Here is a 15109-nt window from a genome sequence, read left to right as displayed (position 1 = left end):
TAAACTGTTGGTACAGATTACAATACTAGGTACACTGTAGAATAACAGCTTTATGCTGGCAAATGTAACTGCCAGTAGTTTACTGTTATTTAAACACACAAAAACACCATTTAAGGAAAATTAGGGTTACAATATATTTTTGGTTTAGTTTTTATGTGTATGCTAACGTATCAGTACAGTAGCTATGCATGATGTAATTCAATTTGTAGCATCAGCATAGTCGCTTGCAACCCAGTTTTTATAACTGTGCATATACTTCTTACATTGCAAATGTATGCCATCAAGTGGAGTATAGTCAAACCAAAATTTAATCAGACACCTACACATCTTTCTCATATTATTAAAGTTTATTTGCTTGCTTACTTACTTACATAAATGAACTATAGTGTCCTGCACTCACTAGTAAAAAAATAAAGAAATAAAAAATAAATCTGGTGTCTGAATAAGTTTTGATTTGACTGTACATTGAAAGACAATGCGTTCAGCTGTACACATGAAAACTGATGCATATTTTGGGCTTTAAAGGTTTGTTTAAATTACTCTAAATATGCACCGTTAACAAGTACTTAACAATCTTTGTTCAATAACTGTGCACATGTACCATATCCACAACGCTGTAAGAGACTTGGCCTTGCACAATGCAGATAAAGTGGTACAATGCTGTTTCTGAGAATAAGAGCATTCCATACTGCAGTGCACACCATCATGAGTATATCAGATCACAGATATAAAAAGCTTTATGTCCATGCTGATTGTAGAAGGTCTCAATAGCTGTGCGACAACATCAGTCTTGACTTCTTTGGCTGGGTTCACATGCAAATTGCGTCCTCACCGTGCAAATGTTGTTTGACCTATGTCAGCAGTATCTATTAGTAAACTCTGGAATATTTAAGCATATTTGTGCATTAACTACACTGTAAAAAAAAAAAAAAGTTTTTTTTGACTTAAAGTCAGATGTAGCATGCAGCATGTGTCATTTGAAACGGAAGCAGAATTGTTGAATAAAGTCACTATTTATATTTCCTTTGCTCACAAAAAGTGATTTTGTTGCTTTATACAATTTACGGTTGAATCCCTGATGCATGTCTGATGTCTTTACTGAGTTTTAATTCCTTGATTTTGGATGTACCCTTGCTGTCTATGGGAGGGTCAGAGAATGCTCAGATTTCATTAAAATATCTCAATTTGTGTTCAGAAGATGAATGAAGTTCTTACGGGTTTGGAACCACATGAGGGTAAGTAATTAATCAGATAATTAAAATTTTGAGGTGAATTATCACTTTAAGGGGGGGGGGGGGTGAAATGCTCTTTTTCACTCAATATCCTGTTAATCTTGAGTACCTATAGAGTAGTACTGCACCCTTCATAACTCCAAAAAGTGTTTATTTTTATTATATTTATAAGAGAAAGATAGTCTGTAACGATTTTTCCCGGAAAAACACGAGCACCTAGAGGCGTGACATGTGGGCGGAGCCAGAGCCATATAGAGTGAGAGTTGCGACAACTCCATTGACTCCAATGGAACGCTTTTTTTACAGCAATGGCGGCTCGTGGAGCCTCTAAATAGTTCCCGGAAGTAGCAGCAAACCGATGCCGCGCCGTAGAGATGCAGCAGAACAAACCGTTCGCGACGCACTTTTAACAGGTAAGACGTTTAAAAAATAAGATTGAATATTATCAGTACACCTTAGTAACAATAAATTGCAAATTAAAACCTTCTAGTAGATTATCACTCATTAAATGAGTAGATTTAAGGTTTGTTATCAGATAACTAACAGATTAGGCTAGGATTGGAGCTGAATGAAGTTAGTAACGAACACCCTAATAATTGTAAAATCTGTTCTCATAATTCAGTTTCATCCATCGTGTTTGCAATTAGAAAAAAAGGAGTATAAACATATTTTTTTTGCAGGGTGGGGAAAGTTACTTAACGTTACATAGCCTATTACGTTAGTTCAATATAACGTGTGACAGCGGTGAGTGGAAGTGGTAAAAATGAGGTTATAAAGTTTGTTCCTTATTACACGTATTAAATTACTTAATAATAAAATGCACCCTATTGATATACATTTAGAGTGAATTGAGTTTGCAAAAACATGGGTGGAGTGTTTTTAGTCATTGTGATTCATTTACTATTACCTGTCTATATTATATAATAATACTGTATTATATACTTAAACTTGTTAGTGTATAAAAGTAACATACTGTAACATTCTGTGGGTTCTGGTGGGTGGAGGATTAGTGGTGCCACTGCACTGTTCTGTGATGGAGCATCAGTGAGGATGCAGGTCAGGAGAGCTGAGGGGACCTTTTTTTTGATAGCTGAATTTTCATTATTTTTCTTAGTGCTGCCTTTGCATTGTTTGATTTTTTTTTTTTTTTTCTGGTCTCTTACATTTTTTTTAATAGACCCAGGTAACTGGCTGATGGTTCACTGGAATGCTGACTGGCTGCTGACTGACTTGCTGCTGGTTGACTGGGCAGTGTCACCTGTCCCTGTCTCTCCTCTCTAGCCATGTCCTTTTTCTTCACTCTCACTTTCCCTTCTCTGAGTGTCCTTGTTCTTTTTTCCTCAACCTTTGAAACTGATAGAGGTAGAATACATGGTTTTGCTAATTTTAAATATTGAAAATATCACATCACTTTACTAGTACGAGTTTGTACTTATTATATATGAATCACCTGAAATAACAGCTGTAATCAGTAGCCCTTTCTTGTATGTTCACAGGTCTAGGGGTGCATCGTGGAGCAGGGCCCTCCTCTTTTTGACCACAGGACAATGTACAAAGATTGTGGGAATAGCATCTGGTCTCAGCCTACTCTTGAATTTTTTGGTCATGACAAATTGCTTTGCCGCAATTTGTCTGCATACTGACTTCAGTTTAGTTTCCACACACACCTTTTTTTTTGTCTACCCACATACAGTACATATCACATGGTGGTTAAATGCACAGTTATAGGTAACACTGATGACTCCCTGCAATGTCTCACCCTGAGTCTCAGCTCCCTGGGTTTTGCAAGGCTTTGCTTGTTCCTTATTTCTAGTAAAACATTGTCAATGTAAAAAAGTGCTAATAAATTTAAGTATAATTACCTAACAATTTTTTGTTGTTGTAATTTTTATTTGTATTTAGATTGCTCCTGCTGACTTGAGCCAACCATTATTTTCTCCTCTCTATGTCAGCGGGGAAGCCATACATTCGCACACCTTTCTCTGACCGAGTGGAGCATCCCCATGCAGTACAGTAAACCATGGTGGAGACTATGCAAGGACAACATGAAAGAAAGGACACATACAAAATGCTTGTCATGCTATTACATTTATTAGAAATGTATTAATGAATTGCTGTAAATAGTTAATTGTATAATTACAATTTAAAATAACTGTTTTCTATTTTAAAATGGAATATACTCCTGTGATGCCAACCTGAATTTTCAGCATCATTTTGAATGGCAGTGTACATGTTTATATACGAGCATGCTTAAGTTGTTTTAAACCTGAATATATTGTGTACATGAATAAGTATTGTAAGAATTATACTAGATATAATAGGTATATTATTTATAATACATAATTATATTACTATATGTAATTGTAAGAATTATAAATTATAAGCTTCATTTTACATTTATTTAACATGCTAATTACTGCTGGTAACTGTTAATTGACCCATAGTGCGGAGCGAGCTGAAAATCACCTGTCACCAGCCTGTCTCTGTACTACCTGAAAGTCATCAATATGACATGAGTTAACATGAGATCAGTGAAAAAAAGGACAATATGTAACGTAAAAAGGCAACAGGAACCCGTGTTTATAAAACTTAAGGTTAGCCTGAAATACGTTTTTAAAATAACGGTAATTGAACACTAATCCTCAAATATTACCCGATTTGATATTTTAAAAACAACATCGCTGTAACTACATACTCATGCTACGTACATATGTCAGTGTGTTGTATAAACATATAAAATAAATGCATTTATTGACTCCTTATTACCAGAAATCGCAGTTCTGTCCCTCTACTCTATCAGTTTGAATGGCCGCCAAAGCACTTCCTGGAACTATTTGAAGTCTACACGAATCACGTGACAACCAAACATTTCGAACTTCCGTTGTCGCAACTCTCTCTCTATATGGCTCTGGGCGGAGCTAAAGAATCACGAGCGCCAGTAGGCTTTCGCGTTGAGAGCGTTTGGAAGCTGTGAAACACAGATCCAGAGGCTGAAATTTAACAAGAGTAGCATCAGCAAAGGCGTCTCTATGTGGTATGTAATGAAACTGTAAATATTTGCTTAGCGGTTTTGGAAAATGACTAAGTTCCACTCTATGTCGTCTTTTTTTTATTATTTATTTTTTTAAGCTGTACATGTGGAAAGTGCAGTTTGATGACAACATCGCATGTTGTTTACTTGATGTGCTCACGCGCCGATAGCTAAGTTCACAACACAGAGATATTTGAAGCAGTTTTACTCACCGCCTGCGGTTCCAACACACGATCGTGACCCTTTTTCGTTGGGACTGCATTATCCTTAAGAAATAAACGATGTTCAAATCCGTCGTCAAACTGGGCCTTGTTTGTAAAACAAGCATCTTCGAAATGCAGGGAACAAACAAAAACACTTGCACAACTCCGTTGATGCTCTGTAAAAATAAACTCCATCCACTGGTCCCTTAATGCTGTTTTTTTTTTTAGTAATCTGTGCAGGGTTGTCTTGCCCTGGCAACCAAAAACACAAATACTTGGAACAAAAATACTCCTTCAAACGTACAACTTAATTTTTGAAACTTTGTCCATGTTTAGCATGGGAATCCAACTCTTTAACAGTGTAAAAAACTCAGTATGCATGAAATAGCATTTCACCCCCCCTTTAAAGGATATATGGGCTGCATGGTAGTACTATTCTAATCATGGTAGCGCAAGACTACCCTTTTCCCTTCTCTAATTGTAACATCTTTTTTTTTTTTTTTTTGCTTTCTTTTTTTCTCACCATATCATGAAACCATTCTATCCCAATCTGTAAAATGCTGCTTGCTTATTTCTATATGTATGTTTGGAAAAAGTATAAAAGGAACATAGGAGTATATTCATTTTTATTGATTCAGTACTGGAAACTAAGTCTAAATATGGTAAATACTGTAGATATGTCTGACTGAAGTTTAGAAACTAGTGGCGTAATATCAATATTAATATCTTTAGGTATTAGAACCCCCAAATATATATATATATATATATATATATATATATATATATATATATATATATATATATATATATATATATATATATATATATACATATTTCAACATTTTGTCCTACATATTGGCTTAAAGGCTCAAAAAGTAAAGCAAATAGGTAAATAAAGGACTGTAAAAGATTTCCATTAACTTTGACTCAAGCTGTAGGTTTACTATAAGAAAGTGAAAAAAGTTGCATGGAATCACTGATTTTATCTTATGTTTCTGAATATACTCAAAATATGCAGTGTGTGTCTGATGCTATCTAGTGTCTGTTTGACTTACAAGAGGGGCATATCTGATAATTATAGTTTCTAAACAACCATTTATAAAAACATATCTACCTTCTTTAAATATTTACTTTCGAGCAGATGTTCATTGGTAACATGTTTTGATATAAGAATGGAAGCCTACCCTAACGCAAAGAAAATATAATTCCTAAAATATGAATGATCAATATATAACAATATATGTGTTAATATGTGTTCATATATTACAATATATTGAATAGTACATAAGGAATTGCCACTCTCATATATTAAAAAATATGTGACAATATATTAACTTGTATATCACAGCTTTCAATATAAATTATAATAAAATATGTTATAATAAATATATAAGAATATAATAAAATTATATTCAATAATAATAATTATTAATTTTGAGCAAATACACATGAAATGACACTTAATTTAAAGTTTCAGCTTTTTAAATAAATAAATAAATAAAATAATTGTGACAAACTGTATCTGAACTGTAAGTCAAGCTTTTTATGGTTATTTAAATGTTGAGTACAAATTGAGTACAAATATATAGTCAAAAAATAATAATAAAATATATATTCTTTACATTAATGTTATATAGATATCTGTTATTTGTTTTAAATATTATTTTCTTTTACTATATTATTTTATATAGAAAAAAATATATAAATAAGAGATTTTGACATATAAGAAGCATGTACCTCTAAGATCGTTAAAACTACATAATCTACAAAATCAATGTTATGTTGAGTTCTTTATGTTGAGATTGAACGATAAGAGCACATGTCTGTGCTTGTGAGTGTTAGATGGAATGACTTACATTACCATCTAAATATAGATTAAAATAGTATGAAAATAAAAATGTCTGTCTCTATCATAAGTACTAAACTATCCTAATGATCAACATTTTAGGTACATATAGGTAAAAGATGGACAGTAGATTTTTAATACCTAACAAAAGTCAGTCATTTATGTGCTGGGAATCACTCTCTCCCCGTTATTACTAATATTTTTGAAGGTATAATTCATTGCTTTTTTTATCAGTACAGTCATGCATAACTCTGGTATATCTTAGATAAACCAGGTTTGGTTTAACCACACAGTTTATCTTTGGACTGCACACTTCTTGGTACTTATGGCAGGTGAGTGGAGATGAATCAGATGAGGGAGGAAGGAGAATGTGTGTGTTATGTTGGCAGTAATTCTTTGGCCTCGTGCCTGGTTTGTAATGGCTTCTGCTTTAGATGGGCCTACAACAGTTTGAGCCAGTGAATAAGGACATACTGTTACTGTAAATATCATAAAAGAAGGCGAAAGATTTTGAATTCAGTAACTTGAGTGAATCGCTTACCAGGGATAGAATCATAAGCAGGATAAAAGATGAATGTGTTCATGCAAGACCCTTGCGTGAGACAGACCCAAATTGGAAAAAGCGATAGACAACTATAGGGCCAACGAGACAACAACACATCAGATGAAAATGATAGTTGAAGAAGTAGATGTGAACAAGATAAGCAGTGTCAAAAAGAAAAGAAAAGAAAAGAGGATCCATTGGCTCCCATTGAAGACCACTATATAGAGAAAATTCCAAGAATGTTTTCCTCAAAAACCTTAATGTCTTTCCTACTGAACTAAGAAAGACATGAACATGAACTTTTTATTCTGGAAGTGAAATACTCCGTTAAGAGCAGCTTTATTTCAAACGGAGACAGTCAAAAACAACCTGGTTAACATAAAATGTGTTTTTTCCCCAATTTTTTTTCCACTATGTACGGGTCACAAGAGAAATATTAAGTGAATAATTTAAAGGGATAGTTCACCCCCAAAAAAGGAAATTTTATGTTTATTTGCTTACCCACGAGGCATCGAAGATGTAAGTGACTTTATTTCTTCAGTAGATCACAAACCAAGATTTTTAGCTCAAACTATTGCAGTCTATCAGTCTTATAATGTAAGTGGATGTGAATCATGGCTAAAACAACAGAAAACACACACAAACAAAACCAAATTACACCCTGTGGCTTGTGATGATACATTGACGTGTAAAGACACAAAATGATCGGTCTGTGCAAGAAACTGAACAGTATTTATATTGTTTTGATTCATGCAATTTCCGAACTGTTAGAACTCTCCTGAGAGTGTCCTCCTGTGCCATTCTCAGCAGCAGGCACGTGAGGCATCTTCTTCTTCTTGCTTTATGGTGGACTGCAGACTTATAAGTGCATTACTGCCACCTGTCTCTAAAGTGGACCATTGACACTCCTAATTGAGATTGTAGATTGAGTGTCAATGGTCCATTTGAGAGATAGGTGGCGGTAATTCACAATAGTGAATTGACCATACATAAGCACAGAGTGCGCTTTAGAACTTCTGCAGAAAGATAAGCCAACTCGTAAACTTCTGGTAAAGCTAATTTTATGTTGTGGTTTATATAGGTAGATACTCTTAAGGCCCTCACAGAAAACTCTCATCTTGTCAGAAATTAATGAGTAGGTCTTTATAATCCAGCACTTAGCATTCTCACATTATCTAGTCTCAACGTTACTACTCCTTATACCTACCTGTGATGTTGTCTCTGTTCTCCTGCATTCCTTCGATCCTATTGCTCTATCGCCATCTAAAAGACAGAGAAAGGACTCTTGTTATTAACTCATCTAAGTTCCGTTACCCGAATTTATGGACTGCTGGTACTCACCTTCTCCTGCCACCTTTATCTTTTGCTCGCCCGTGAATCTGAAAAGCCTGTTGTTACTTGCCACTTAACTGAGTATTCCCTTGTTTGTGTGTGTTGCCGACAGAAGACCAGACCTCAAATATGGATTATAATAAGTTGCCCTCCCACAGAGTATCTGCTCCATCTCTGCCAAGATGGACGTACTCTGGAGAGCTACTGTATGTAGAGGAGTTTGTGGAACATGTCCATTTGGTAAGTTGAAGCAATTCTGTGATGAATCACGTTTTGCTGAATGTGCTGGATGATGATCTGCTCATCATCCTTATGCTCACGGATGTTTATGAGTTGCCCCTGGTGGATTTTATTAATCATGTCCTCGAAGTAATGGGTTCCATTTTCTGTGTTGGTGAAGTAGATGAAGACTAACGTGATGTCTCTCCAGTTCCAGGATCGCTCCAGCTCACCCAGAGCCCCCAACTAAATCCTCCACATACTTAGTCTCCCCTCTACAGATTACTTCTAGCCTGATATCCACTCCATCTGGTCCTTTGTGGAAAAGTAACTTTAGTCCAAAAGTCTGCACAAGAATCCCATCCAGACTATGCATCCCTCTCAGAGCACAGTTTGGATCAGCTCTAGCCCCTAACCAGAGTCGTGAGATGTCTCTAGCCTCTGACCAGAATTAAGAGATGGCTCTAACCCCTGACCAGAGTCAAGAGGAGGCTTGCGTTCCAGAGTTTATCTCAGAGAATGCTCCAGACCCTGAGTTTAGCCCAGTGAAGGCTCCTGTTCCTGAGTTTGGCCTAGAGAGGTCTCCTGTTCTTGAGTTTAGCCCAGAGAGGGCTCCTGTTCCCAAGTTTATCACAGAGAAGACTTCTGTTCAAGAATTAGGGTCAGAAAGGTCTCCTGTTCCCAATTTAGGCCCAGTGAGGGCTCCTGTTCCCGAGTCAGGCCCAGACCGGGCTCCTGTTTCCGAGTTTAGCCTAGAGAGGGTATCTGTTCCAGACCAAAGCGCAGAGCAAGGATCCAGCCCCTGAACAAAGTCCAGTGCAGGCTCCAACCCACAAGCTCAGTGTGGTGCTCGCTTTCACCTCTGAGCTCTGCCAAGATCCTGCTATAATCCATGGATTCACTCCAGAGTTTGCTTCTAGTCCAAAGTCCACTACAGAATGCGCTCACTTCAGTGAGCTCAATTATGAGTCCATCTCTCCTTCTTCTTTGCTGGCCCCATCCAGATCTCCTGTATATCTTGAGTCCCTGAAAGGTTCGCTCAGTCCTCCTTCATCAGTCTCAGTGCCCGCTGTCGGTTCACCTGTCTGTTTCCTGCCATAACTCCAAGACCCAAACCCTACCTCTTCTGCTTCACTCCTTTTGGTGTGAGGTTGTGCCTTCCGGGAGGAGCAGGTACTGTCACAAGCTCACCAGTTTATGTCTTCCTGCCCGTCACAAGACTAGTCACCTCTACGCATTAATTTCCCTGTATCCTCCATGGCTCACACCTACTCACTGTTCCACACCACACCTGTCTGCCATCAGCGCCATCAGAAGGTCTTTATAATCTGGCACTTAGCACTCTCACATTGTTTGGTCTCAAGGTTACTGCTCCTTATACAGATATATCTATCTGTGCTATGCAAAGTTCCATTAGCTAAGTTCCATTACCTGAATTTCTGGACTGTTGATACTCACCGTCTCCTGCCGTCTTTATCCTCTGCTCCTACATGAATAAAGCCTGTTGTACACTTACCTGAGTGTTCCTCATTTGTTTGTGTTGCTGACAACAGTAAATAATAATTTAACTTACATTCATTAACATACATTTTCATGTTATTTAATAACATATAATTTCAAATTGCAACCAAGATGGCAGCGTGTTCACACGCAGCTGCTTCTCTCTGTCCCGACAGAATGGCATTTTCGTCGTCATCGCATCTACCTGTCTGTAAGCGCGCATACAGTCACGAGTTTCTGCTGAATTTCTGCAGAACCGCATTTTTACAGTTAAACTCCACGCACGCGGAACAGCTGCGGGATCTCGGTCTGCTACTGCATCTCAGTAGCCCACAGCTGATGCGCCACAAGCGGTGTGAGAGGAAGCAGAAGAGGGGCAAGCGTGGAGGTATCCGGGCAAGGCTAATGGCTAACCCACACAAGCCATCTATCCCAACCATCATACTGGCTAACGTACGCTCGTTGGACAATAAACTGGTATGCATTTGATTACTACGTTCAACTCCAAGGACTGTAAGAGACTGTTGTGTTTTTGTGTTCACGGAAACGTGGCTCAGCAACAGCTGACGTGCTATCGAGTGGACAGAGCTCTCATCCTCTCGCGGCGGTGGGCTTTGAGTTTACATCAATGATGCGTGGTGCCGCGATGCTGTTGTGATCTGCAAACACTGCTCACCCTCTGGTGGAGTTTATAATTATTAAGTGCCGGCTGTTCTATCTGCCGAGGGAATATACTGCTATACGGCTCATTTCGGTTTACATTCCCCCGATCAACAGCAACAGGAACGACGCACTAAATGAACGTGTACCAGCACATCAGTGAGCAGCAGACAGCACACCCCGATGCTTTTCTAATCATGCTGACTTAAAGAGTGTGTTTCCAAAAATACACCAACACATTAACTTTCCAACATGAGGTAATAACATTTTGGACTTTGTTTACACCACACAGAGAGGAGCTTACAAAGCCCCCCCCCCCCCCCCCCCCCCCCATTAAAGACCACTCATTGAAGTCGCCAAACCAGTTCACAAACTGATTAAAGTGTGGTCAGAAGGATCATCAGAGGTTCTTCAAGACTGCTTCAACACAACTGACTGGGCCATGTTTAAGCAGGCTGCCACATGCAATAACACCACTGACCTCCAGGAGTACTCAGAGACTGTCACTACTTACATGTATTGATGATGTAACGGTCACAAAAACCATCACTGTGCGGGACAACCAGAAGCCAGGGATGACAGGGGAGGTCTACAGACTCCTGAAGATGCGGAACGCTGCCTTCAGAGCTGGAGATGAGGTGGGCCTGAGAACAGCCAACCTGTCCCATGGCATCAGAGAGGCTAAGAGACAGCACTCCAGGAGGATAGCCCATCAATTCAGCAACAGCAGAGACACTAGGAACCTGTGGCAGGGGATACAGACTACAAGCCCCCACCACAGACCTGAGACAGCAACATCTCTCTGCTGAACGAGCTGAACACCTTCTTCGCTCGATTTGAGCAACAAAACAGCACCACTGCACAGAAGACTCCACCTCCTCCCGGCGACCTGGTGATGACGCTGACCCCAGACAGCATGAGGAGATCCTTCAGCAGGATCAATGCACGCAAAGCTCCGGGTCCTGACAACATCCCTGGGTGTGTACTGAGAGACTTTGCAGCAGAACTCACTGATATCTTCACAGACATTTTCAACATCTCACTGAGTCAGGCTGTTGCTCCCACATGTTTCAAAACTACCACCATCATTCCAGTTCTGAAGAAGCCATCTCCATCCTGCTTCAATGACTATCGTTCTGTTGCACTTACTCCCATCCTCATGAAGTGCTTTGAACGGTCATGCACCACATGCACCACCAACCGGTCGACCGATGATGCCATCGCAATTCCGTCCACTCAGCACTCACACATCTGGACAAAAAGGACTCATATGTCAGAATGCTGTTCATAGACTTCAGTTCAGCATTCAACACAATCATCCCTCAACAGTTCATTTACAAACTGGTCCAGCTGGGGCTCAACACTTCGCTGTGCAACTGGCTGTTGGAGTTTCTGACTGGAAGACCTCAGGCAGTATGGGTCGGCAGCAACACATCCAGCACCATCACACTGAACACTGGGGCCCCCCAAGGAAGTCTGTTGAGCCCCCTCCTCTTCACTCTACTGACCCATGACTGCACACCATCCTACAACTCCAACCTCTTCATTAAGTTTGCGGATGACATGACTGTGGTGGGTCTCATTAGCAACAAAGTTGAGACAAACTACAGGAGCGAGGTGAGCCGCCTGGCCAAGTGGTGCAGTGACAACAATCTCTCTCTGAACGTGGAGAAGATGAAGGAGATTGTTGTTGACTTCAGGAGAGTGCACACTCAGCACGTTCCTCTGACCATCAACATTGCAACTGTGGAGAGAGTGAGCAGCACCAAGTTCCTGGGTGTGCACATCACAGAAGACCTCTCCTGGACTGAAAACACTGCAGCACTGGCCAAGAAATCACAACAGCATTTCTACTTGCTCCACAAACTGAGAAGAGCCAGAGCCCCACCCCCCATCATGTACACCTTCTACAGAGGCACCATCGAGAGCATCCTGTCGAGCTGCATCACTGTGTGGTATGGCGCCTGCAACTCGTCCTGCCGAAAGACTCTGCAACGCATAGTGAGAGCAGCTGAGAAGATCATTGGTGTCTCTCTCCCCTCTCTCCAGGACATTTACGGAACCCATCTCACTCGCAAAGCCCTCTTCATTGCAGGTGGTCCCACCCACCCATCACACAGCTTCTTCAGCCTGCTGCCATCAGGGAGGAGACTGCGGAGTCTCCAGGCCAGGACCAGCAGACTGAAGGACAGCTTCATCCACCAGGCTGTCAGGAAGCTAAACTCCCTACCAAACTTGCCCCCTCTCACCTCCACTGAACTATGAACCTCAATTTCGATTCTCTGTATGTATGTACTGTACATGTGGAAGAATTGACAAATAAACCAGACTTGACTTGACTTGACTTATATGCAGAGCCTGGTAATACCAGGAGAGTACCTATACATGTAATTGTAGATTTTAATGCTGACAGCTAAACACTATCATAACTGTTTAGGCTAACATTATCTAGCTAGTGATACTCTTAAATGACATTAAAATCTCTTAAATGACATTACAATGGTATTTGTGATAATCATTAACTTTCTTTCATAGTCATGAACACATTGTTAAACACTTACAATATTTTAAAGCCTTCTCAAATCTACAGCTGTGAAATTAAGAGATGGCAGTGAAATTCACTTTGAATATATACTTTTTATTCATGAAAATGATATAAAAAAGTGTGCCAAAATTTGTCTCCTGGTGGAAAACAAAAACTTTTATGATGAAAATGACATTAAATTAAATGACTACTTATTATAATGCATTATAATAAGTAGATGGCAAAAGAGGATCACTCATTAGCTCAACTGCCATTTCAACTCCCTCTCTTTTTTTTGTCCTGCTTATGGATTTAATAACAAAAGACTATTATAAAAAATTATTTTCACATTTACTTTACTGAAGTATAAAGTATATCAAGTGCAGGAATCACAAGTCTCATGTCATTTAAAAAATAAATAAATATGCTCTGACACTAACAGCCTAAGAGGGTAAATTAGCCTATTATATAACTACAAATGAAATAAGTTACTAATGGTATAACAATGAAACAATGTATTAAATATTTTGAAGCATTTTTAAATTGAATTTAGATTCAGTTTTATATTTAACTGTAAATGCTGTAAAATATATTCAATCAACATGTACTTGTTACTGCTGTAATTTTGTTACTCTGAATTTAGACTTGTTATGACTGTTTTTGACATCTCGTCATATATTTTGTTCTGTTATCACTGTAAATCATAGTAATGAGTCACATAAACATTTTGCAGATTTACTTGCGTAATATTTAACACCCATTCCTGTCATTCCTGTCATTCCTGAAATAATATATGTGGAAGTTTGGCCCTTCCAGACTTTTCAGAATTTTCTTCAGGTTGCAAATGGATTTTGTAGAGAAACCAAGCAATGGACGCTCCCCGTTACAGCACAATACAGTTGACCAGAAATGACTTTGCTGGCTTATCTGAAACCAGGAAGCAATCGCATGTGGTTAACTGACTTAAGTTAAGACATTCACAGACATAACTTGCGCAAAGTTTGCACATTGCTTGATATCTATTGACTCGCCTTAATGTTTTTAAACAGAAATATTTCCAATATTGTGGGACCTATGGCTTGTGGTTTGTGGGGTGGCCTGCAATTTGTATTACGCCTCTGATGGTAACAGTAGTGAAACCGAACAAGATACATAAGGATCCACAAGACTTCTACTGACAGTGGAAGTAGTGGTATTCAGCTTGCCAAATGCAAAGATATTCTCAATCCTGGATGCTAATCGTGTATTCTGGTGAGTAAAAGTGTATTACTGGGTTATAATTTTCCTTGAACGTTTAACGTTTAAATGCCAAAAGTGGAACGAAGTAGCTACTCTTGAACAGCGGCACACTGACAATTTATCCGCTCAGCTCAAAGTAATTTTTATTTTTATTTTTATAAACAGCGCTGTGAGATCCAGTGTGACGCAGTTAAATTCAGCGAAGAACACAAATTACTGATTTAAACTAGTTTTAGAAAGCCAAATGAGACAGTCCTGACAAACAGGAGAAACACAATGAAACAGAAGGCTTTTCAATCTACAAATCGTTTAACATGGATTCAATGTAGTAACACTATGGTATTGTGGTAGCCCATCATTTCAAACTGCATTATATTAATAATTTGGACATGCATTAAATGTATTAAAGGAGTAGGCCTAATGGAATACAGCATTTTTGTGATTAAGCTATAGCGTTTGTGCATTTATACTACATGTATTCAGACTACTGTTTGTCATAAATACCTATAGAAACCATATGCACTAACGGATGTTTAAAAGAAATATACACAAACTGAAAAATAACATTCAGTAAAAAAAAAAAAAGAAATGAAAAAGGGAACCCCTTTGTTAGCCCTGGTGTCCGAGTCGTCTTATTCCTCACCTACAAGACATAGGCTATAAGACATGATAAATACGATCTAAACAGGGTGCCTCTCAGTGCCCTTCAGTACAAGCTAATGTAAAGTCTGATTCTTTTAAAATCTTTTAACAATACACTGGAATGGAGGGAGGCTCTG

Source organism: Carassius gibelio, chromosome B22, assembly GCF_023724105.1.
Source record: "Carassius gibelio isolate Cgi1373 ecotype wild population from Czech Republic chromosome B22, carGib1.2-hapl.c, whole genome shotgun sequence".
NCBI lineage: Eukaryota > Metazoa > Chordata > Actinopteri > Cypriniformes > Cyprinidae > Carassius > Carassius gibelio.
The sequence above is the reverse complement of the archived record's forward strand: the minus strand, read 5'-3'. Positions refer to the sequence as shown.